The sequence below is a fragment of the Colobus angolensis genome, unplaced genomic scaffold, assembly GCF_000951035.1.
Source record: "Colobus angolensis palliatus isolate OR3802 unplaced genomic scaffold, Cang.pa_1.0 Scaffold5, whole genome shotgun sequence".
Classification (NCBI taxonomy): Eukaryota; Metazoa; Chordata; class Mammalia; order Primates; family Cercopithecidae; genus Colobus; species Colobus angolensis.
In genome coordinates, this window is record NW_012118487.1 from 9,927,603 (window position 1) to 9,954,797 (window position 27,195).

Below are 27,195 nucleotides of genomic sequence, written 5' to 3' on the forward strand. Positions count from 1 at the left end.
ACATCTGGGTTTGTTGATTGGTTTTATCCAAAGGAAAAACAAACTTCTCATATCTTTATCAAAAGTGGTAGTTTTGCAACTTGGAGTGAGATGCCCACCAACGTTAGGTTCCTACCCTCCCACATAGGGGTACTGTTGTAATTGGGGACCTCAGTTTTAAATATATATTTTTAAATCACTTACTCTCTTTTTCTTCCTTTCCTTCCTTCACCTCTTCATTCCTTACCTCTCTAGACACTCCCCTCCAGCAATCCACACTCACTTAATTTATTTTCTTCCTTAAGAAACTCAAAAGACTAATTTTTTGAAACAAGGCATGGAGCTCTAATGGTAGAATTCTCTTTAGGAAGAGTTGTGAACTATCAATCCACCATCATTGAGCTAAAATCAAGATAATACCAACCAGATCTTCAGATGGGCGAGTACCCAAGATAGCCAGCAGAAAAAGACACTCAGACCTTGCACTCTGCACCACTCCTGCATGTCTCCCATATCAAGTTTCCCTTTTTAAACCTTATGATAAACTTTAAAATTGGAGATGGTCTTTACAACTTGAGTTCAGCATCTTCACAAGCCATCTGGCCCTTAATTCAAGTCAATTTTTCCTTCCACCAAACCTTGTCTCTCAACACTGGCTTTTGGGTAGTGGACTGCTGGACTTAGGTCCAGTTACACTTTCTTCCTTAAGGATGATTACATTTTCAAGAGATGGTTCTCACATCCTCGAGCAAAACATTCCCGGGTCCTGAAGCTTCCAGGGATTCTTTAGCTTTTTAAGATTGAAATATATTTTTAAAGACGGAGAAAGAATAAACAAGTTGTCTAAATTAAATCATCTGAGAAAAGAGAGTGGGAAGAAGTCTTTTTCTTTATTTTCAGCAGAAAGAATTAAATCTCTTATTTTTAATTTGAATTTGTCCTTACACTGCAAAATCTCAACATTGTAAATGAGCACACATCAGTCTAAGCAATAAGAGGAATTACTCCTTGAATTGCTAAATAGATGGATGTTTATTTCAAAAAAATGTTATCTTAGAGTATCTCACCATTCAGAAGGGTGTTCTGAATATCATTTAAGAATGTGAGTAGGAAATCATATAATATAAATTATTAATTTTGAATAATTTGACACTTTGTAAGTGGAGTTATGCTTTTAATTTCCTCTTAGGGTCCCTGGAAAGGGATAAAGCACTACTTTGGAACAGCATGCTGGCAAACGGAGTGTTCAGTGCAGATTAGACCTCTAAATGCCGCGATCTGGGGGTCAGTCCTCAGACAACTTTTATTCTCAAACTAGACTCTCTCCAGGATCCAGCTTTTAAATGTTTTCTATATTTTGATGATTCCCAGATTTACATATCTGACCCCAATTTCTACCCTGTTAAGTCTTATAAATCTAACTGCCTGAATAGTATCTCTACTTTTAAATGTGCAAAGGAAAATACCTGAGTCTCTTCCACTCTCTTTCTAAGGAGCATAGGCTTCCTACAAAGCAGCCCCACCATTCTCCCAGCTAGGCAGAACAAAGGCTTATGAATCCTACCGCCCCATCCAACTCATCAGTGAGTTTATTAGGTTGGTGCAAAAGTAATTGCAGTTTTTGCCTTTGAAAGTAATGGCAGGCCGGGCACGGTGGCTCAAGCCTGTAATCCCAGGACTTTGGGAGGCCGAGATGGGCGGATCACGAGGTCAGGAGATTGAGACCATCCCAGCTAACACGGTGAAACCCCAACTCTACTAAAAATACAAAAAATTAGCCAGGCATTCTGGCGGGCGCCTGTAGTCCCAGCTACTGGGGAGGCTGAGGCAGGAGAATGGCGGGAACCCGGGAGGTGGAGCTTGCAGTGAGCGGAGATCGCGCCACTGCACTCCAGCCTGGGGGACAGAGTGAGAGTCTGTCAAATAAAAACAACAACAACAGAAAACCTAAATGAGATTCTGTCACTCCCCTGCTCAAGATCGTTGTACTAGCCTATTCTCACTCTGCCAATAAAGACATACCCGAGGCTGGATAATTTATAAAGAAAAAACGTGTCATGGACTCACAGTTCCACATGGCTGGGGAGGCCCCACAATCATGGCAGAAGGTGAATGAGGAGCAAAGTCACGTCTTACATGGCAGTAGGCAAGAGAGTGTGTGCAGGGGAACTGCTTTTTATAAAATCAACAGAATCTCGTGAGACTTATTCACTATCACCGGAACAGCACAAGAAAAACCCACCCCCATGATTCAGTTACCTCCCACCAGGTCCCTCCCGTGACACGTGAGGACTGTGGGAACTACAATTAAAAATGAGGTTTGGATGGGGACACAGCCAAACCATATCGATCATCTAATAGCTTCCCATCACAGAGGACAAAAAGCAAAGTTCTTACTAAGTGAAATAAACCAGTCACAAAAAGACAAATACTGGATGATTCACATGAGGTATCTAATGTAGAAATAGAAAGTAAATTGGTTATGACCAGGGGAAAAGGGAGAGTTGTTTTACAAAGTGAAAAAATTCCAGAGATCTATTTCACAGCAGTATGAATGTACTTAACACAGCTGAACTATGCACCTAAAAAATGGTTAAGACTGTAAACTATATGTTATGTGCTTTTTACCACAATAATAAAATAAGCTTTTGCCGGGGTCTGTAATGTCCTAATAACATGTATATCTGTGTTTAAGAGAAAAACCTCTGGAATGGTGATGGGACAGAAAAAATCAAAACACACTAGAGTAAGAGTTTAGTAAAGGCAGATCAATTATGAAAGGTCCAGTGTAGTGACAAGGCCATCAGGAGGTGGGTGAGAGGGAGAAAGAGTAGAGTAACAACAGGAGGGGCCACTCTTAATTCTCAAATAGCCAGTTGTAATTTTAAAGCTCCATAGGCTTTTAATTAATCATAGATCTTCATTAATAATGCTGGTAGTATTTAGTTAGATCTATGTTCCTTCTAAAATCTTAAGAAAAAATGAACCTATTACTCACCTTTCATTGATGAAACCACAGATTTGTTTGGAAGAACAATGTGATAATGCAAAGCAATGTGTCATTTAGACAGAAAATGCTGCTTAGCCCCTGAGGAAGTATATAGTAACTTGTTTCTAAGATTTGTTTTAATTTCCACAATATTCAGGAGCTTTCTTTTCAAGAAAAAGATGAGCTATTGTTCAGTCAATAAAGTATAGAAGTATACTCTTAATAAATATTGATGTCTTATAAAGTTTTAAAAATATGGGTTTTTTTTTTCTATTTTTGTGTGTGTGCAATTTTATACAAGGGAATTTTTGTGCCTGTTCTATGCTGTCACTTTAGTGACCTTTCTACTCCTTTTAAGAGCTACACGAAACCTTTAAAGAAAGAAGAAGGTACTCACAGTAGACTGCTTAACATATGTAAGAAACATATTTAGTTTAAGTTGAGACAAATTTGATTTAAACCACATCACTACAACCCCAACAGGTACACCTCGATACTCAACCATGCCTGCAAAAAGAAAAAAAACTCTAGTAAAAAGAAATGCTTTATTACATGTTTTGCCTACTTTAAGGTGCTGACTATTTAATAATTCTGCTGCCTCAGAACTAGGTTAACTACTTAAAGTTGTGTAAATGTTACTGATTATTTCTGTTGCTTTTTCATACAATTAACATAAACTTGATCTATGTTGGTAATTTTTAAAAACACATACACAGAGGGTCTTAGGCAGCACTAAAAGTGCTGATCTGCAGTTTGCTCTCAGGAATGCAGAAGCTCATCCTGACATACCCTGAGGGTGAGCAAGTTTAGTATATTTTAATAAATTCACAAGTTAAATTCTATAAAAGAGAACCATTAGAAATTAATGTTAAACTCCAAACAGGTTTGGATGTACCATATTAGATCATAAGTGATATGCAAATGCTTATTTTTAGCAAAACTCCAGTGTCATTGTTTATAGAATTATTTTCAAATTATAGGCATCTGAAAGATGTATTCACAAAACTACTCAATTACAGTTGACCTGGAAACAAAGAATAAGAATATGAAATCTCTAAAGGCTGTAATATAAGGTGTAGTTCTTAAAACCAATTGTATGGAAAATCATCTAAGAAGGGATTAAAATACAGCAATGACTGTGACTGGCTCCCAGAAACTCTTACTTAATTGTTCTGAGACAGAGCCACTGATTTAGATAATCACTTGATTATGATTACATTGTAAGGCCAGAACTCAGACTTTAGTGTTATATACCTATTCTCCCCTCCCCAAACACACAAAAAACACACTAAGGACAGAAAATACCTCAGGTATTACACTTTTTTCCCCAATATCTTATAATAATATTGTCTAACTAGAGTCCTTTATAACTTCAGTTATAAAAAGCATTGGGATTTGACAAATGAATACTCTGGAGGAAGGGGGAAAGAGTTGGAATTAAAAGGAGAAGGCACAAATTCTGGGATAAAATACTGAAAAAATCTGATGTCAAACTGGCTTTGGCCTTATCGTCTAGACATTTCCCAATGGATGAGACCATTTGTCCAGCTCCAGTTATGGTGATAATTCTCTGCAATCTCCAGTAACAGGGATGGTAGTCAGGAGACAAGTCCTTTGCCGTTCTCCCTACAAACTGTTTTGTTTTTGTCCCTGAATGAAATGAATTCCAAGTTGTGCTAATTTCAGATGGACACTTAGAAATAGATACAAAAATGAATTCATTTAATTCTTGAGGTAAAGAGAGAAAAGATATACTTCAGGTACACTATGACAGAATTAGGAACAGAATAAGATATAAGCATACATTAGCAATATTGCAGTTTCTGTTCTGGATTGCCACAATAAAGCAAATATAATAAACTGAGTCACACAAAATCCTGGTTTCCCAGTGTATATATGTAACTACATCTCAGGTTCAGTGACTGGTTACTTGTAGTCTAATTAACAAGAGCTAGGCCTGATGTAAAGAAAGTGACTTTCTGTTTTTTGTTTTTTGGCTTTTTGTTTTTTTTTTTAGATGGAGTCTCACTCTGTCACCCAGACTGGAGTGCAGTGGCATAATCTCAGCTCACTGTAACCTCTGCCTCCCAGGTTCAAGTAATTCTCATGCTTCAACCTCCCAAGTAGCCAGGACTATAGGCATGCGCCACCATGCCCAGCTAATTTTTGTATTTTTTAGGAGACATAGGATTTCACCATGTTGGCGAAGCTGGTCTTGAGCTTCTGACCTCAGTGATCTACCCACCTAGGCCTCCCAAAGTGCTGGAATTATAGGGATCTGGCCGAAAGTGATTTTTCTATCCCAAAGCTTAGCTTAAAGGAAGAGGGACAGGTTTCTACCTTTGAGGGTGTCACTTCACCTTTGGGACAGAATGCAGGGACTTTTAAAGCAGAACGTGGCATGAACAGCATGCAGGGGAGGGAGTGAGCAGATGGGGGTCCATGTGACTCACTTCAGTGCCTTCTGTACTGTTTGGTTGAGTTGGTACCATTACGGGAAGAACTAGGCTATAAAGTGGCCATTGTCTCGAGACACTCTCCAGATAGGATAGAGTTTTCTGTATTAGTCCATCCTTGTGCTGCTAATAAAGACATAACCAAGACTGGGTAATTTATGAAGGAAAGAGGTTTAATGGACTCAGTTCCACATGGCTGGGGAGGCCTCACTATCATGGTGGAAGGCGAAGGAAGAGCAAAGTCATGTCTTACATGGTGGCAGGCAAGAGATCTTGTGCAGGGGAACTCCTATTTATAAAACCATCTGATCTCATGGGGGAAACGGCCACCATGATTCAATTATCTCCACCTGGTCCTGCCCTTGACACGTGGGAATTATGACAATTCAAGGTGAGATTTGTGTGGGGACACAGCCAAACCATATCAGTTGTAAATTCACTGTTGTCCCTTGAGGCAATCTCCTGGTGGGACAGAGCTCTGGCTCTGGAACTTCTAAGTAACTACATAGTTAGCTAAGCTTGCCCTGTAGTGAGTGTCCGGTGAAGAGAAGGTAAAGGTTATAATTGCATTTCTAAAGAACAAAATAGGTAGTAGGGAACAGGGGTGAAGGAGAAAAGAGAAAAAAAGAAAAATTTAATTAAAAAAAATATTTCTCTTAGAAAAAAGTGGGGGTACTAAGTTATACATACACGTTGCATTTACAGAATACTGTGGTCTGTTAATTGTGCCATAGCATTATGTCTAAAAACAATGTACATGCCTTAATTTTAAAATGCTTTACTGCTAAAAACTACTAATGATCATCTGAACCTTCAGCAAGTCACAATGTTTTTGTTGGTGGGAGGTCTTGCCTCAATATTGGTGGCTGCTGACTGATCAGAGTGGTGATTACTGAAGATTAGGTTGGCTGTAGCAATTTCTTAAAATAAGACAAAAACAAAGTTTGCTGAATTGGTTTACCCTTTATTCAATGAAAGATTTTTTTCAGTAGCATGTGATGCTGTTTGATAGCATTTTACCCACAGTAGAAATTCTTTCCAAATTGGAGTCAGTCTTTTCAATCCCTGTGATGGCTGTATCAACTTTATGAAATATTCTAAATTGTCTGTTGTCATTTAAAAAAAAAGTCCACTGCATCTTCACCAGGGGTGGATTTCATCTCAAGAAACCACTTTCTTTGCTCATCCATAAAAAGCAGCTCCTCATTTATTTAAGTATTATCTTGAGATTCCAGCAATTCAGTCACATTTTCAGGCTCCACTTCTAACTCTAGTTCTCTTGCTATTTCCACCACATCTGCTGTGACTACTTCCACTGAAGTCTTGAAACCCTCAAAGTCATCCCTGAGGACTGGAATCAACTTCTTCCAAACTCTTATTAATGTTATTTGGGCCTCCTCTCATGAATCATGAATGTTTTTAATGACATCCAGAGCAGTTAATCCTTTCCAGAAAGTTTTCAACTAACTTTTCCCAGATTTATCAGAGGAATCACTGTGAAAGCTACAGCCTTACACGATGTACTTCTTAAATAATAAGACTTGAAAGTCAAAGTTAGTCTTTGATCCATGGGCTACAGAATGGATGCTGTGTTAGCAGGCATGAAAACAACATTAATCCCCTTATACATCTCTATTAGAGCTTTTGAGTGACCAAGTGCATTCTCAATAAGCAGTAATATTTTGAAAGGAATTTTTTGAGCAGTAGGTCTCACCAGTGGGCTTAAAATATTCAGGAATAATGATGTGAATAAATATGCAGTCATTCAGGTTTTGTTGTTACATTTATGGAGCACAGGCAGAGTAGATTCTGTATAATTCTTAAGGGCCCTAGGATCTTTGGAGTGGTAAATGAGCACTGGTTTCAACTCAAAGTCACCAGTTGCATTATCTCCTAACCAGAGAGTTAGCCTATCCTTTGAAGATTTGAAGACGGGCATTAACATCTATTCTTTTAGCTATAAAAGTCCTAGGTGGCATCTTTTTTCAATAGAAGGTTGTTTTATCTACATTGAAAATATGCAGTTGAGTGTAACCACCTTCACGAGTTACCTTAACTAGATCTCCTGAATAACTTACCGCAGTTTCTCCATCAGCACTTGCTACTTCATCTTGTACTTTCATGTTATAAAGATGGTTTCTTTTCTTAAACCTCATGAACCAACCTCTGCTAACTTCCAGCTTTTCCTCTGCCGTTTCTTCCAGTTTTTCCTCTACAGTAAGGGCCTTGCTCTGGATTGGATTTGTCTTAAGGGGTTATGGTAGCTGCTTTGATCTTCTATCCAGATCACTCAAACTCTCTCTATATGGGCAGTAAGGCTGTTTTGCTTTTTATCATTCATGTCTTCATTGGGGTAGCACTTTTAATTTCCTCCCAGAACTTTTTATTTGCAGTCACAACTATGTTATGTATGCAGAAAGAAATCATGGTTTCAACTTAAAGCCACCAGCTATTTTCATGTCCTATCCCCCAAATTCTAATAAACTATTTTGCTACAAATGCCCTCATTGAAAATCAAACTTAGAGACTTCCACTTCAGGACATTTTGGATTTTCTAATACTGAAACTGCCTCTCTGTAGTAAATAAAGAGGAAATTTGACAAAATATGTAAGGAAACTGTTTCCAGACATTAGGTAACATGGGGGACAAGACTATAATCCTAAAGGAAGGAAAACAAATATGGTGAATACTACAATAACCCCAGCTTTCTGCCTGGAGGCAAATCAGTCTCTCTCAGTTGAGGAGAAAGATTAGAGTTTGAGGATGCTGAGGCAGCAAGAACAGCTGGAACACTAAAGGAGAGAAAGCTACACAGAGAAAGGGTTAAGAAATCTGTTTAAAGTTCCCTTTAAGTTTGTTGCTAAAAACTAAGATGCATAGAGAAAGAGTGAAATTCCATAAAGCCAAGTGTAGACTACTAGAAACCTATAAACTGAACAGTCCTCAGAAGTCACCCAGGGAAGGCGGCCATTTGAGTTCTAACCATCCATAACAGTTCATCTTCATTGAAGATTCAGTAAAGACCCCAGAAGGGCAACACTGTAGTGCATAAGGTTTAACTATCCCTATGTAAAGGCTATTTTGTAGTCACCTATGGCAGGCAGAGTTCTAAGACAGTCTCTGAAACTTCTGCCCTCTGTCATGCATGCTATGGACTATGTGGTCTTGAGATATTTGATCCCTTGATTAGGTTGCCTTATATGTCAAATGGTGATGGTGAAGTCAACCTCATGATTACATTATATTATATAAGACTGATACAGCAGACTAAAAGGATATTAGAAGTCAAAGAGATGCATCCCTGCTTATCTGAAAGAAGGTAAATGCCATTGGTATGAACTGCTAATGGGGGCCACTGGCAGTATCTAGATGCTGAAGTCCTCAGCTAACAGCTAGTGAATAAATGAAAACCTCAGCCATAAAGTCACCAGAAAGTGAATTCTACCAGCAAACAATGAACTTGGAAGAAAACTCTGGATAAGAATTGCAACCCAGACCATTGCCTTTATATCACCCTGACCAGAAGACTTAACTAATCCATGCCCCAACTCCTGATTCAACAAAACTATGAGATATTAAGTTTGTGTTGTTTTAAACTACGAAGTGTATGGGAATTTATTACACAGAAATAGGACACTAATATGCCACCCTAACAAAGCTTAAAAACAGGTCTTGATGAATCAGGCTGATCCACAAGTAATTTAAATGCCTGCAAATACAAATTGCAACAAAATGCAATGCCCGAACATTCAAATATCCAGCATCTAATAAAACCGACAAGGTATGCCAAATGCAGGGAACCAAGATCATAATTGGGAGAAAAATTATTCAATGCAGGCAGACCAAGAAATAACAGAAATGATGGTTTTAACCAACAAAAATTTTAAAACAATTGCTATAAGTATCATCAAGGATGTAAAGAAAAACATGAACACAATAAACAAATAAATATAAAAATTTTGACAGGTGGATCACGAGGTCAGGAGATCGAGACCATCCTGGTCTACACGGTGAAACCCCGTCTCTACTAAAAAATACAAAAAACTAGCTGGGCGAGATGGCGGGTGCCTGTAGTCCCAGCTACTCGGGAGGCTGAGGCAGGAGAATGGCGTAAACCCGGGAGGCGGAGCTTGCAGTGAGCCGAGATCACGCCACTGCACTCCAGCCTGGGCGACAGAGCGAGACTCCATCTCAAAAAAAAAAAAAAAAAAAAAGAACCAAACAGAATTATTAAAGCTGAAATCCAATATCTAAAATGAGAAATTCAATGGATGTGTTTTAAAAAGATCTAACATTGTAGGGGAAATGCTTACTAACCTTGAGGATATGGCAATAAAAAACATCTAAACTAAAGCACAGAAAGAAAAATCTGAAAAAAGTAAGCAGATTGTCAGGGTTAATACACAGTGTTAGTTAGTTAGTGTTAATGTTACACAAAGTGTAATTAGCAATCCAGAAAAAGAGAAGAAAAATTGAGAAATAGATGAACATGTTTGAAAAATAATTGCCATTCATTTCTAAACAGGTAAAATCTACAAATTAAGGGAAAAAAGCTCACTAAACCTCAAGGAAAGTAAATATAAATAATTCACACTGAAACACAAACCATAATTGTATTATTGGTGAACTCAAACAACCACTTAACAAATAAGTATTCTACACTTATTTATATTTTTAAAACTCTCAGCAAACTAGGAATAAAAATAAGCTTCCATAAAATGATAAGAGCAGAAATTTAAAAAATAGACAATAAAAACCAATATTGAAAATAAATGGGCTGGCGTGGTGGATCATGCTTGTAATCCCAGGTGGGTGGATCACGAGATGAGGAGTTTGTGACCAGCCTGGCCAATATGGTGAAACCCTGTCTCTACTAAAAATACAAAAATTAGCAGGGCATGGTGGTGGGCACCTGTAATCCCAGCTACTCAGGAGGCTGAGGCAGGAGAATTGCTTGAAACCAGAAGGCAGAGGTTTCAGTGAGTCGAAATTGTGACACTGTACTCCAGCCTGGGCAACAAGGGCGAAACTCCATTTCAAAAAAAAAAATGACACTGAAAGAGTGTTCAAAAAAAATCAGTAAAACGTATAAAGCTCTAACCAGATTGATCCAAAAAGAGAGGATGTAAATTATCAGTGTGTAATAAAGGGAGTAACATCACTACAGATACTACAGAAATTAAAAGGCTAATAGGGCATCTTATGAACAATTATAAGCCAATAAATTTGACAATTAAGTTGAATTAGACATATTTCTTAAAAGATACAAAAACTGACTCAAGAAAAAAATGGATAATCTGTAGAGCCCTGTAATTATTAAATAAATTTGATGTTTACTTTCTTAAAGTATCATGAAAAAATAAAATAACATTTAACAACTACTAGGTCCACAAGGCTTCACTGGTGAGATATAGCAAAAAATAAAGAAAGAAATAGCCAACAACCATCTATGATAGGAAGTCTCGGAAAATCAGGGGTAAAGAGGTATTTCCTTAACTGAATAAATACAAAAATTTACAGTCTACAGCACTCTAAAGATAGAAAAACAATAATTTCTCCCTAAGATCAGAAATAAAGCAAAAACATCCACTCTCATCAATTCCACTCAACATTGCTATAGTTTAATAAGAGAAAAAAATGAAACAAATTCATCCAACAGATTGGAAATGACTTCATAATCTTATATGGAAAAAAACTAAAAGAATGTATGTGAAAGTTACCAAAATTAAAAAGTAAATTTAGCAACATGAGAACACAGTTAATTAAAAATAGTTATATTTCTATATAAAAACAATAATGTAAAATTGGAAACTTAAATTTAAAATTATTTTATTTTATTATCCAGAAACATAAAATATTAAGAATAAATTTAATTTATTCTTGCTCCAATTTTTGAGCAAGATGTACAGGGAAGTTACAAAATAGTGCTGAGAAATATCAAAGATTTAACTCAATAAAGAGATATACCATGTTCAAGAATCAAAGTATCAAAATTCTTTAGACATCAACTATCTCAAAGTTGATATTTAGAATCAAAGCCATCCCATTCATATTGCAAGAGATGTTTTGTAGAAATTTAGAGGCTAATTCTAAAATTTATATAGACATTTAAAGGATCAAGAAGAGTCAAAACAATTTTGAAAAAAAGTAATAAATTTAGAGGACTTTTACTTTTAGATTTTACCCTATTGAAATTGAAACATAGATCCACACCAAGATTTGAAATGAATGTTCTTTAAAACTTCATTTTTAACAGCCAAATACTGGAAGCAATCTAACTGTCCATGAATGTGTGAGTGGAAAAAAAATGTAGTAAACCCGTAAGATAAAACTCTTTGCTACAGCAAGGATAAAATACATAATACATCATCCAAACATTTTTAAAGCATCATACTACGTGAAAGAAATCAGACTCACAATAGTTCATGATGTACGATTCCATGTATATAAAATTCTATAACAAAGGGTATCTTAGCCTGGGGCTGGATGAGAGAATTTATTGGCAAGTGGCACAAGGCAATTTTGTGGATTCACAGAAATGTTCTGTAAATTCATTGTCATGATGGTTGCAATCCTCACACTGTACACAGAAATGGTTGTATTTTTTTGTATGTAAATTGTACCTTAACAAAGTTGATCTTAAAAATCAGAGAAGGAATGGAAGAGACAGGGACATTGCAGAGTGAGGTTTACAGAAGTGTCAAGTGTGTTTCATTATTTGGTAATTTAAAATTCTTTCTGTATTATTTCATTTAGTTACTATTGTAATACAAATATCCCAAGTCCTCAGATCTCAAGGGTTATGTTTCATTTAAAAACAAAAATAAATAAACATAGCTCCCATATTCCTTTTGAAAAGTAATTGGTCCTTCAAAATATTTTGACAACATTCATATGCTATCTGGTAAGAACACTTCAAACTCCCTGTTTCCTCATGTCCCTCAAGCTCTCTCTGCTCTACTGCCCCTAAATTTGAACACAGTCTCCTTTAACCCTCATTTCTGTAAGACATGAAAAAAGAGTGTTACAGTGGGAAAAAGATTTTACTGAACGCTTGGAGGAAATGAAGCAGATTACAAAACTGGCAACACACAGCATAATACCAAATATCCAACATGACTATTTTTAAAATACTGAGCTATCTCCTCGTTACTTGTTACCACTTCATAACTTGCCACCATGCCTGTACAGCCCGTTTTCCCATATCTTTTCTTTTTCTATCCCTGTGCTTTGGGATAGAGAAACAGGAAAAACTCAAAACATCTTCTACTTTATTATGAAAACAATCTATCTAGATGTTTAAAATCTATCCCAAAGTACATTCCTTCAACAATCTTTGTATGAACATTAAGAGTCCCCCCCGCCACACACACTTTAAATATCCTTACAAAGTTCTGAAATAACAGTTTTTAATTAAAACCTTCACAATCCCACATGAAATTCATAACAAAACAATTTAATTGTGTTCCCTCAAAAGAACCCATATAAACAGAAGTCGTGACAAAGTTAGAAAACTTAGACGGAAGATATACATTCTCACTTTTCAAAGTAATCCTTCACCAACACATTATTTTTTCCCAATTTCCTAAATTACTATCATTGACTTCCTTTCACGATCACATGTGAAAACCAAGGTTCCTAAAGATTGTTGCTGAGTCTATGAGCTGGAAAATACACACACACACACACACACACAGAGAGAGAGAGAGAGAGAGAGAGAGACAGAGAGAGAGAGAAAGAGAGAGAGAGAAACCCAGATAGAATGAGAATAATGGTCAATGATTCATTCTCAACAAACGTCTATGTTTAGGACATATGCAGAAAAGGAGAAAATAGTGAGTAAGAGTAATGGTAAGTTATCAAAGAAATTGTAGATTAATTAATATGTAGTGTTCCAAGAACAAAAGCAAGAACTATTGTCATCTGCTGCAGAAAAATCCAGTAGGAGGAGTAAGGAAGTAAGAAAGATACCACTTACTATATTAAGGGTGTTTGTGGTGTCTGTAATAAACTCCTTTAGGAACATGTATCCAGTTTATGATGTTTCTCTTCCTGTAAGAATCATCCTTTATCCACCTATCCTTTGGAATGGGTACCTTCGGTCATATATGTTTATACTATGATCCATTAATGTAGTTTGAAAGTTGATTGATTAGTGCTGTTATAATAAAATTATCTCAGAAAACAGATTTCCAGGAACCAGATTGTCAATATCAAGATATCTAAAACAGGAGTTCTAAAACTGATCATAACCTCATACTTACTATCTCAATAAATGGAACCACTCTACATATAGTATATTCATCTACTCATTCATTTATTCAAATTTATTTAAAATCTGTACTCTAACAACTTGCAGAATGGAAGAAAATATTTGGAAACTATGCATCTGTCAGGGGACTTACATTTGGAATTTACAAGGACCTCAAGCAATTCAACAACAACAAAAACATAACACTATTAAAAAGTGAGCAAAAGATACGAATAGACATTTTTCAAAAGAATACATACAAATTGCCAAAAAGCTTATGAAAAAATACTCATCACTCATCATCAGAGACACGCAAATTAAATCCACAGTGAAATATAATCTTACATCAATCTCCACACGGCCATTATTGAAAAGTCTAAACATAACAACTGTTGGCAGGGATGTATAGAAAAGGGTGCACTTACACACTATTGGTGGAAATTTAAATTAGTACAACCTCTATGGAAAACAATGTGGAGATTTGTCAAAGAACTAAAAGTAGAACTACCATTCAGTACAATGATCTTACTACTGGATATCTACCCAAAGGAAAATAGTTTATGATATCAAAAAAGATACCTGTACTTAGATGTTTATTGCAGCACTAGTTATAGTAACAAAGATATGGAATCAATCTAAGTGTTCATTAAAGGATGATTGGATGAAGAAAATGTGGAATATATATACCATGAATTACTATGCAGCTATGAAAAAGAATGAAATAATGTCTATTGCAGCCACATGACTGGAGCTGGGGGAGGTTATCTTAAGTGAAACGACTCAGAAACAGGAAGTCAAATACTGCATATTCTTACTTATAAATGGGAGCTAACTAATGTGCTTATGTGGACATAGAGTGTGAAATAATAGACATTGGAGACCGAGAAGGGTAGGAGCGGGAAAGGGGGATAAAGGATGAGAAATTACTTAATAGGCACAACATACCTTATTCAGGTAACAGTTACACTGAAAGCTCAGACTTCATCATGGTGCAATATACCCACGCAACAAGCTCTACTTGTACCCTTTAAATTTATATAAATTTTAAAAAGTGTATTCTATTTGTAGTGCACAAAATATGGTATATATTAATTAAGCTTTATTAATTTCATTGCTCAAATTTTTTATTTTTCATATTTTATATATGTCATAGTATTTTAATTAGTAATTTATTAATAACTCTTCCAGTAATTGTGTGTTTATCTATTTATTTTACATTTTTGATGGTTTTTGTCATAAACATTTTGCTGCTCTATTACTTGTCACAGTTTTATGATGGGATTGTCTTCATTATGAATTGCATCTGAAGGAGCTAAGGCCCATAAAAGAGCTTCATGATCCCTGCTGCAAAGAGCAAAAGAGTGAGTGATTATTATTAACTATTAGCAACAAAAAATTATTATCCTTGGTCCATTTTAATAAGCATCTGTTGCATGCACTTGTCTCTGTGTTTGGCCTTGATGATAATCTCTATTCCCAAGTTTCACATTTTAATGAGACTCATTAATATTACAGCCTTACCGTGGAATGTACCTTTTCTCAATATAAATACAATATCAATATATTGCTTTTTATTCCTTCAAATTCTGTTTTGTCCATCACTAACAAAATTGAGATTTATCTTTCCTTTTGTTTGTCTAATAAGCTTTTGCCCATTCTTTCAACACTTTAAGTGTAACTATGCTTTAAGTTTTTAGTTATGGGCAATATATAATTGAATTTCCTTTAGTTTTTGTTTATAATACAATCTCAGAGCATTTTGTTACAATAGGGGACTTTATCAATTAACATTTACAGCAATAACTGATGACCTTGGTTATATTTCTGTTTTGTTTTATGTTTTTTATCAGGCTTCCTAATTGTTTCGTTTATTTTCAGTCTATAATTATGTGTACTAAGCTATTATTGCTTCCATTATCTGCAATGATTTGAAAGTCAAACTTTTAAAAAATTCCAGTGTTATGTGCCTGTAAGTTTTTTAAAAACCCACATGAATTTAACTCTTCTAATATGAAAGTTAAACAAACACACAAAAATACTGACCTTTTCCTTCTTGCTGGAAGGAAAAATATCTTTTGTTTTTCTTCATCTCACCCACTTCTATTTTTCATGAATTCAATCTTGAAACATCAAACTAAATAATCATTATTATATTTTAACAAATCATAAATATTACCCTTTTGTTTTATGCATTCAAATGAGAACAGAAGAGGATTGGATTTGTCATTTCATGTCACTATTTCAGTGCTCATGAGTAGTTCTTTCAGGCTATGAAGTACATGTTTTTGAATTATTCAGTTGTATTTATCTCTAAGCCACTTGATCAGTAGGAGTAAGTCTTGGAATCAATCACTTTACTGCCACTACCCCAGCACGTTGGAAACCATCAGATTTCTGAGAAAGTTTTTTTTTTTGTTGTTGCATTTACAGTAAACATCAACTTGTTTGACTGTCAACATTTTGATTAAAAACTGTTTTCTCTCAATATGGTATCACTGGTTATTTTTCCACTGTCTTCTGGAATTTAATGTTATAGAAGACTATTACTATAAATTTTTTTAAGTAACCGGAGTTCTCTTATTGTTATTTTTCTGCTTGAGAGCCAATAGGATTTTTTTATTTTTCTTGAGATTGAAGATGCCACTAATCTATCTCTAGGTAAGGGTTTCTTCTTAAATTTTTCCTAGAAAACAGCAATCCCTTTTTCCCTTGAGATTTTATTTTTACTTTATTACAGTTATCTTTATTCATATTTAACATTTGTTTGGTATCTCTTTACTGATTTTTGAATTAGAATTTTTTTATCTGATTTTTGCCAACAAAATAATGTTAATTTTTTTCTAATTACCTATTCCTAATTCTCAACTCCATGTAATAACTGGAAAAAATTTTTCTCAAATCTAAAGCCAGGAGTAAATTGTTGCACCAGTAACTTTAATCCTGTATCCAATAATTAGCTCAGGATCATTCTACAGTGACTATACTGCACTATTGTCTTTTGTCTAATTCTAAGACTTTAAAACAGAAACAAGTGCAAAATAAAAACAGTGGTCCCCAAACTCTTTTAATCACAGTTCCTTATCAGGGCAAAAAAACACCATATGTGGGAGGTAGTATATTAATATGTTACTCTGTTCATTTTCCATTTCACAAGAGATTTTGTGAGTGGCTGCATGTTTTTTAGTTTATGCATTCACTCTAAGCCGAGGTAGACAGTAGGTAAGTAAAAATCTTCTGTTGCCTATCTTCTTACTCTCTTCAGGGTAGGCACAGCCAAGGATCATGTTATTCCATCCCGACCCACTTTTCAGTTAATTCTTGCATGGGTTGATGACTATTTTTAAGTTTCATAGTCATGGTGTATTTTCATCACTTCTGTGTATAATGGAGCAGAAGAGAATCATGAGTTTTGCTTGAATGTGATATTTGGACTATCATATATGAATATTTCAAATGTCAGCCTCTAGAACAAATGTCTGATTATGTCATCCCCCCTAGTACAAATCCTTTAGTGACACTAATCACCCACAGAATATAATTCAACCTCCTCAGTGGAGAAAGCATGGTCATTCATGATCAGACTTCTGTCTTCCATTTCACCATCATCTCTGGCCACTGCACCAGACATACCCTGGCATCTTATACTTAGAAACTAGTTTACTCCTGCAAACACAATTTGCTCTTATACCATTATGTCTTGGCATGTATTGCTTCTTCCATAAGAAATGAAGAGTGTCAGCTTCTCTCCACTGTTGTCTGTTTGACCAATAAGAAGTTGCTTTTCAAGAGAGCCAATATGTTAGTCATCATCAGAAATGGGCTCTGAGCCTACTATATATATGAATTAAGGTATGTGTATGTATGTATACATACATATGATATTATGTACAATATAACCAGATAATTGACACATTGAACAAGTTCCATTAAAAACAAATATCTAGTTTTAATATTTTCTAAATAATATTTTATGATAGTTTCTTACCAATGTTAGAAGTCATTCTGTTACTAAAAGCAGTTCTAAGTAATTTAAGTAAACTATAGCCAGAGGAGGGGAAAAAATAATTATCTAAAGGAAGAGTCATAACTTTGTTCTAGTAATTCAGTAACTTGATGGGGAGTATATAAAATCATTCATAATGAAAATTACCATTTCTCCAATATTTGGAAATAATGTTACACATTTGATTAAATATATAGATTCTCTGGGATATTAGCTTGTAATTATATGCTGCTTACAGAATGTCAGGTATCATTTTAAGAGATTTACAATTAATCTTCACAACAACTCTAGAAAACAGACACCGTTATTCTCACTTTTTATATGAAGTAATAAAGACATAGAGAATTCAAATAACTTAAGCTCACATCTCTAATATACGGTGATTGGGCTCTTAACTACAATGCCATAAATACTGCCCATTCAAGGTTTATAAGTGTCCTCATGAATCAGTTTATGATTAATATCTAAAGTAAAATTATACATTGTACTTATGAATATTTTACATTATAAAGCCAAGTGATATTTTCCAACTGGTAACTGAATGTTGAATTTCAATCATCTTATTTCTGTGACAAAAACATGATTATTTGTAGTATCTCAGTAATTCTAAAAGCTTCATCCACACTGCTGTCATGTAAGTGAAAATTGGAAATTACTGAGCAATTGAAGATTGTGGTTAGAGAACAGTAGTAGTTTAAAAACGATATTAGACCAATTTTGTAAATTATTATTCAATCTTCTAGACTTTGGGAAATAGTCACTATCTAACTAATAGTCTCTTCCTGTGTACAACAGAAAAGGTAACTTGTGGCTCACATCAGCAAATGATTCAACCATTGATGAGAATGACTTCCCAATAGTGTATGAGTACATTGTTCTTTTTCTGAGACTGGCTTCCCTACTCAGTGATTTTAAAAAAAAAAAAAAAAAAAGTTATTCAATGATAGATTTTAAAGCATGATAAGGAAGCCTTTATTCAGGACCATCATGGTAGATACTAAGGACCACCGTAGTGGGATTTTGCAGTAAGGGAGAGAGCTTGGGTTTAACGCCCAATACAGCATGGGAAAGTGAAAATTTATAGCCAAGGAGCAGGGTGGGGGTCAGTGGATGGAAAATGACTAAGAAGTAAGGAGGACTCTGTTTAAACGGACCTAACAGAATTCTTGTTGTAGTCAGGCCGGGGTGATCAGACCTTACCCGGGGGATGGCAGACGATGAGGATCCTGATTAGATATTGAGGATGATCACATATCGAGGGTGAGGTTTTCTTGCTAAACTGATTTAACAGGGTCACAGATGGACATAGGAGAAGCATCAAGAGTTTGGTCCTGAAAATAATCTTTGTCACCAATATTTACAGAACATACTGTTGTTCCAGCATTGCTTTCCCTGGCCTCATTACCACAAATACAAATCAATACATCTAGAAGCCAGAACTGATTTTTCACTCAATAAACTGTTTCTTCATCATTTCCTAACTCTCTGTTAGCACGTATTGCGGGTGAGGGTAGACAAAACCAAAGATCAAATACTATATATATTTGCCAAATGAAGTCTGCCTCATGTTATAGTGAAGCTCCCCTGAGGATAACTGTTTAGCACATACAAACTAATAGACAAGCAAAAGCTATTTGCCACACTCTTATATGACTAATTCCTATTAGTTTAGATGCATTCAAAATAAGTAAATATCATAGTTATTTTAAGGATAGCTCAATACAATTTATTTTTCTAAGTTTGCTCCATTCACCTTTAAGCTCTCTAAAATTAGATCATAAAATTGGGGCATTTAGAAGGACAATGAGAAAATACAAACTGGTGTATTTAAGTCCCTCATGCACCTTCCTCGTGTTAAAGTTCCATTTAATGAACAGGGAGCAAGTACGGATCCTCTGAAGTTATCATATATAATATAATATACCACGAAACAAGTCTTATGAACTATATGTATAAAGCAATATCTTACATTACAAAAGAAATTTCTATATTGTGCACAATGCTCCTATCTTAATATATAGTTTCTGTTGTGAAATGTATTTGCATCCAAAATGAAAAGTCAAGAATTTCCTGATTCTACTTTTCCCATCATGTTGTTCTATGCCTTTTCTAAATTAATGTTGCTTCTCTGACATTCCCTAAAAGATCACACCCAATATTCTCTTGTATCCAAGGCATACAAATTTTTAAAAATTAAACATACATATAAATGATTTTACTAACTGAGTGGGAATGGTGGGGAAGCAACACAATTTGAATTTTATAATGTGACTACACAAAACATAATACGTACATTTTAAAACCCCTCCTAAACTCTTCTTAATGATGCTGGGCATATAAAATTTTAAACAGTTATCGAAAAAACCATCAAACCATGGATATACTTAATTACTTAAAATATTGTAATATATTATTTGCACATATTAATTAATTTCCCACTTATTCTGCAATGAACTTAAAGTCATCATAATAAAATATGATAAAATATATTGGAGATAATAGCATCTAAAACCTTTTTAAAAATGAGAAGCCAGATGATTTCTGATGACTTCAAAAAGCCCCCTACATATATAAAATGCGTGGTTTATTTTTATGAAGAATAAGAAAACCCACTAAATTACACCTCAGCCCTCTATAAATGCTAAACTAAAACTCCGTATACTGGTTTACATTGCTTCTCATAAACTGGATTATGTATATTTCCAGAATTCAAGCCTGCAAACTAATAATTGTCTCTGTTTTCTTTTATAATGTAGACATGATCGTTTTGTCATAGGAACATTTTTGTCTATCTTAGTGAGAATGTTACGTCTCTTTGAGGGATTGTTCCGACTGCTGCTAACCTAGGGTGTTATTTTAATGTTTAAACCATTGTTTTGCTATTTTGTAATTAAAGAGATTTTTCTTGATGCAAATATTCAGCAACATTCTTTAGGGACATTTTTAAGCAAATGCTCCCACTTTGTGTGAAGTAGCCAATGAAATTATTTTTGTATTTTTCCTATTATATTTAGTAAGGTTGTGGAAGTGTTTTGCTGTGAGAATGTCCTACAATGGCTATAAGCACAGCAGTCTGAAGAAAAGCTTTAAGAATACAAAAACACAATTTGAAACAACATGGAGTTAACTGTCCACTTTGGGGAAATAACAACAGCAGACAGACCGACCTGGCACACAGCAATCAGAAATGAGGTCATTCACATTTAGCAAAAGCTTTGGGCATTTTCAAGGGCAGAGAATGAGCCAAAACAACCATTTCCCCACGCCAGAAGATTCTTCACATGTGCGGTAAAAAAAGACTCCTGATTCCATCCGGGTCCTTCCAGGTACCTGGAGGCGCACAGCTCACAAGGACATCAGTCGGTTGTATTATCTCCAAAAATGGAGTCCACCAAGATAATGTATTAGTGAGGTTTCAATAAGTTTAAGTTATTTGAACAAGCTATTCAACATTACTTTCTCTATTTTCAACGGCTGACTTTAGCATTCTTATTTTCTATAGCTATTTCTTCATGTAATTTTCTACATATTCAGAGAACTGGAAAAAAAAAGTTTATTTGAAAATTGTGAATCATGTTCAGCTAGCTGGTAATTGAAATGCTTTCTTAGCACACACTTTCCAGGAGAGTTTTGCTATGGGGGAAATTTACCCCCTGTGGATTGTCTTCAAAGCTATAAAAACTCCTTATTTTGTTTTCTTTTGCTTGAGCTGGGGTGGGAAGTTGATGTTACATCCGCATTCTGATAAAATGATTTTTGTTCCATATGTTGTGTTTGAAGGCCTATAATTTCACGACTGGTGATGGTGGAAATGAAGTTTGGTGGAGGAAATGATGTGGAAAGTTGCATTTGATATTTCTGGATGGTCCCAGCACATTTGAGAGTGAGCAAGCAAACATTTTACACTTGGCGTCTTCCATGGCATTAGAAAGCTACAAATATCCTTCCCTTTTCAAAGCCTAATTATTTTGGTTTGATTTATCAATAATGTTTTCACTGTAATTATAGTAGAAGTAATGAATGGATCTTCTGTCTGCTAAGAATTATGCTCTCTTGCATGGTCCTTATTTGGTGGGCTCTACCAATAAGTCAAACAAATGTAACATATTAAAACTGTTATACACAGTAATTTTCAGCAGAGCAACACAATAGCTCTATTTTCAGGCAAGAGTTTCTTATAATAAATCGACATCAAAACAAATGAAAAGTTGGAGTGTTATTTCTGCTAATATAAAAATATGTGTTATCTAATGAACTTGTTTCCATACAGGTTTATGGTGAGATCAAGACTTCATCTTAATGCTTAGTACAGTGTTAAAATGCAGAAACGGGCCGGGCGCGGTGGCTCATGCCTGTAATCCCAGCACTTTGGGAGGCCGAGGCGGGTGGATCACGAGGTCGGGGGTTCGAGACCAGCCTGACCAACATGGTGAAACCCCCATCTCTGCTAAAAATACAAAAATTAGCTGGGCGTGGTGGCGGGTGCCTGTAATCCCAGCTACTCAGGAGGCTGAGGCAGGAGAATTGCTTGAACCTGGGAGACAGAGGTTGCAGTGAGCTGAGACTATGCCACTGCACTCCAGCCTGGGCGACAGAGTGAGATTCTGTCTCAAAAAAAAAAAAAAAAACAGAAATGAACCAGGCTCAAGAACAATATGTTTATGGTAGAACAAAGCCTAAATTCAAACAACATCACCACTATGTTGGTTTGACTTTCCCTTGCTCCTGCCCCTCTTTTCTTTATTTTGTTGACAGACCTTACTGAAAAACACAATGTGATCATTGGATGAACTGATTCTAACTGATTGCTCAATCAGTTAGTCTTTTGCTTGGCCATTTGGAGTGGTCACGCCTGTCACCTCATAGCTACATGCAATAATGAAAATGGACCTGTGAATTAGTTACATACAACACATAATGGCCCCAAGATTCGAACATCCTTTATGCAAATGATTCTTTAGAAATTATTAATTAGTTTTTGAGGAACATTAATTTCTATAACTCCCCAAAATTATTACTACCTGGAAATAGACTTGAATTCATTTTAACTATGATAAAATTGCATTCAGTGACAATTAATTGAGCAAGGCAGAAGAGACTGGTGTTAAATGAGAAGTGCACTCTTATTATTGCTTCTTCTGGATACTTTTAATTTGTATGCACAAACATGATTTTAAGCACAAGCACTGTCTCTGGCCAGTAAATGTTTTGAGCACCTAATTTGAAAATAATTTATATGCAGTAACATTAAGATGAGTTCAGTAGTATTTTTATAATCAACATGCTTATGTTTACATATATTTTAAAAATCAAAAAATAGAAATTCAAAATGTGCCCAAGGGAGCATCTAATGTCTTTCAGATACACTGCTGAGCTATTTAATCTCAACCAATAGGACTGCCAGGTGATGCTCAGAGTCCACCCTTCTTGACTGCAAATGAGGTACTTTATTTCATCTAGAAATATCCTGGGGCAAATATATAAAGAAATATAAAACACTCACAAAGCACAAAGTTAATTTTGTTAAAATTAACATTATCTTCTATTCTGCCATTTTACCATTAGATACAATACCTTAGGCGATATTATGAAGCAATCTATATTCAAATTCATGGGGTGGATATGTCAGATGCTTAGTTCAATTTTGTATTAGTTCAATCTTGTATTCTACCTTAGAAGTAAATGAATATAATTGTAGAAGTCAAATATATTTTTAAATATATTCTTGAAAAACTGAAGTTGTAAATTTCACATAAAAAATCTTTTAAGGAATAAACAAACAATAAATCAAAAGATTGTGAATCACATTTGTTTACTCCATTCAAAAGTGTTTTGAAGTTAGTAAAAGTAAGTCAAAGGTTTTAAACATTTTCAAAGGTCTCATATCCCACTGAAAAATATAAATAAAGTTTTAGATCCTCTTTCTAAAACATATGTTCATATATATATATATATATGTAAACATGCATAAATAAATTGTTGCAAACTCTTTGAATGATTTCATGAACACCTGGTCCTCTGAAGGCCATCTATGAGTAACTTTGTGATCCAAAGACCTACTAGGCTAAGAAGCTATGGTTTAATCAGTGATATGCTTTTAAAGATGTTGAAAAACTAACATGTCCAAAAATATTACTCTTATGTGTCTGCCAACATGTCTCAATTTATTCATTAACGATATTAACATGTTATATATTGGAAATTATCCACTTAGCATGTTATGATGACTGTAAAAACTTACATAATAATATAGCCAGCTGGAAAATTTTGTCAGAATACAAGCATATAACCTTATTAGGGTTATATGCTAATAGGTGGAAGTTAAGAAAACCGTCTACTCTGCAGTTTAAAACAAAACTACACACAAATAAAATTAAAGCCCATTCAGACCCAGGTAAAGGGCTGTAGGAGCCAGGTCAGAGGCATGAAGATTCTTGGGTCCAGGTGGTTGTCTGGGATGCAGAAGGAAGAAGTAGAATTTTTCTCTACTGAATGTCACTAGTTTGTGATAGAGCTAATATATTGCATATTGTGCGTATAGATGGTGACCAACAAAACTGTACAAAACCAAAACTTTTAAAATATGTTAGCTTAACTTATAAAAATAGCATATTTTCAAGATTTATCCTGAATAAATAGTATCGGCATTACAAATTCACAAGAAAGTAGCTTTACTCTTCCAGTTAAGAAATTATCAGGGGAAATTTCAGGTAATCAGAATGTCACCTACTGATCAAACGAGAATGGAAGATCAGTTCAATGAAGCACCTGAGACCACCGTGCCTCATCAATCATTAGTTTCCTCATTTCCATTTTCTAGTTAAAAAATGATTTCTTACAAATAGGACCCGTTGTAAATGGAAAATACAGTTCATTCACATATTTTTATCCCTAGTGATAACCTTAACACTCAGTGGTATATGGTAGAGGCAGAAAAAATTCCTCCAAATAAGGAGGTCAAAATATAAAGAGATAGACAAGTCTGCAAAGAATGTGATGAGATAGTAGGATAGGGAGCTAGCTAAAGGGAGGTAACTTTATTCCTATCAAGACTTGACTTACCCTAGATGGAACTCTAGGGTAAGTAGGATTTCAGCATTTTGAGGTTGTGAGCCTGAAAGTGGAGGTTGGGAGCACAGAAGGAAAAAAAAGAAATATGAAGTCATTAAACCCAGGAAGTGCAGGAAGCAAATTAGGAAGACGGAATAGAGAGATGAGAACACAACAAAGAGTATAGGAAGCCCAAGATCAACTTTGATAATTTACTCTCTTCACAATTTGGAGTAAAATTGTAGGAATCTTGAGATTCATCAGACAGATGGACTGCTGCACTGTTACCACACTAACAGTAATCTTCAAAGTAAGAATGGATGATTTTTCTTCTGAAACGGAAAAGGGCAGAAAATATGAGGTCATTCTAAGGCATAGCACGGGGAGCTTACATTAGATAGTCCTGGTAATTTTATTAAAATAGAAGAGAAATTCATGTAATGAGAGGGAAGTCGGGTCTTGATGGGAATAATATAGTTTAGCACAGCTACTGTTCAGAATTCAGAAGCTATAGAGAAGTGAAGAGATTTGTGGAGCAGCCATGAGGATCCAATTAGTCTTGAATAATATGAATTTGAATTGAATGTAATCAGTTCGATCACATAAATTGCCACACACAACACTTGTCAGAATGGAAGAGTGAACAGTGGAATCAGACAGTGGAAATATATATATATATATATATATATATTCACTGGAATTATTCTGGGGAAGAGAATGTTTTGAAAGAAATATGTTGATAAGCTACTTCAAGGGCAAAGTTAACCCCATCCACCACCTAATAACCAAGGACATGATCTCGTTAAAAAGGATCACTTCTGAATGAATTCTAAGAGGCTGGGTTTGTAGGCTGAATGGCACTTTGGTTGCTGAGCACTGAGATGGTTTTGGTCAGCAAATTGAAGACAGATGGTGAATAGAGCAGAATGGCTTTTCATCATATAGAAAGAGAAGAGCAATGGGCCTGTGGGAAGAATGGCTAAATATCCAGGAGGAAATAGACCTGGGTATATTGAGGTATATCATTTTATTTTTATTTTATTTTTTTGCATTCCAGTGCTTCTTTGTCTACTTATTTCATTTTTTAATTGACACATAATAATTATACCTATTCATGGGATACATAGTGATGTTTCCATATATATAATGGATAGTGATCAAATTAGAGTAATTAGCATATTCATCATCTCAAACATTTATCATTTATTTGTGTTGGAAACATTCAATAGTCTCCTTCTAGCTATTTGAAACTATATTATTGTTAACTATAGTATATTGTTATAGTAATATACCATTAATATATTACTATTATATATTGACTAGATAGCATATATTATTATCAACTATAGTAATATGTTAACTATAGAAATCCTACAGTGCTATAGAATCCTATAACTTTATTTCTAAGATCTACCGTATGTTTAGAATGTTTTAGGAAGTGCCAAGCAGCCAAGTTTTGGAAATAGAACGCCCCTAGTCCTATAAGCCCTGACAAGAAACGTAGACCTTTAACAAAGGCACCGGGTGGGGGGCGGGGGGCATCCACAGTCTCTGAAGTGGAGTCTTCTTATATAGCGGCCTAGATTGGGGTGAGAATAAATCAGGCAGTTCTGCTTGGATGTCTGCAAGATTTGGGATTTTGCCAGATAGATGAAATGGAGCGGGAAGTTCAGCATACAGAGAAAAGAATGGCTGGGGTGATGGACCTTAGAATCCTAAGGGGATATGAAGGAAAGTATTAAGACGAGGGGCCCTTAAAATGTATAAATGTGAAGGAAACAATAGATTGAAATTTCAAATTAGATCAAAAAAGAGTGAACTGAGAACAATATTGAAAGTGAACTAGAAGTACGATCTTTAACTTCTTTTTAATTTCACATTTTTGAAATGTTACTCTTCCTTCTTCAACCTCCCTTCACCCAAAATAGTTTGTGCATTATACCATGTCCATGGTAGGTATTTAAAGTAGGCAAATAGCATTTGCTTGGATTATGTTCTAAGTTGTTGTTTTCCCTAACTGAAGTAAGAGACCTAAAAATTTCCTCTTCTTTGTCTTAATTTTGTAGTAGCCAGTCTCCTGCAAATGCATATGCTTCTGGAATGGTTTTAAAGCAAGAGTATTACCATACGATGTGATTTAAATCCTTGTAGTCTATGCCATACAGGGGGCAAGATTTCTGTTCATAGTGAAATACAAAAGTATGAGCAATTAACTCTGAATTCCTCAAAAGAATGTGGAAAATATCCCTCTAGTTTTTTTTTTCTTAAGCACCATATGACCCAGCCATCCCATTACTGGGTATATACCCAAAGGATTATAAACCATGCTGCTATAAAGACACATGCACACGTATGTTTATTGTGGCACTATTCACAATAGCGAAGACTTGGAATCAACCCAAATGTCCATCAGTGACAGACTGGATTAAGAAAATGTGGCGCATATACACCATGGAATACTATGCA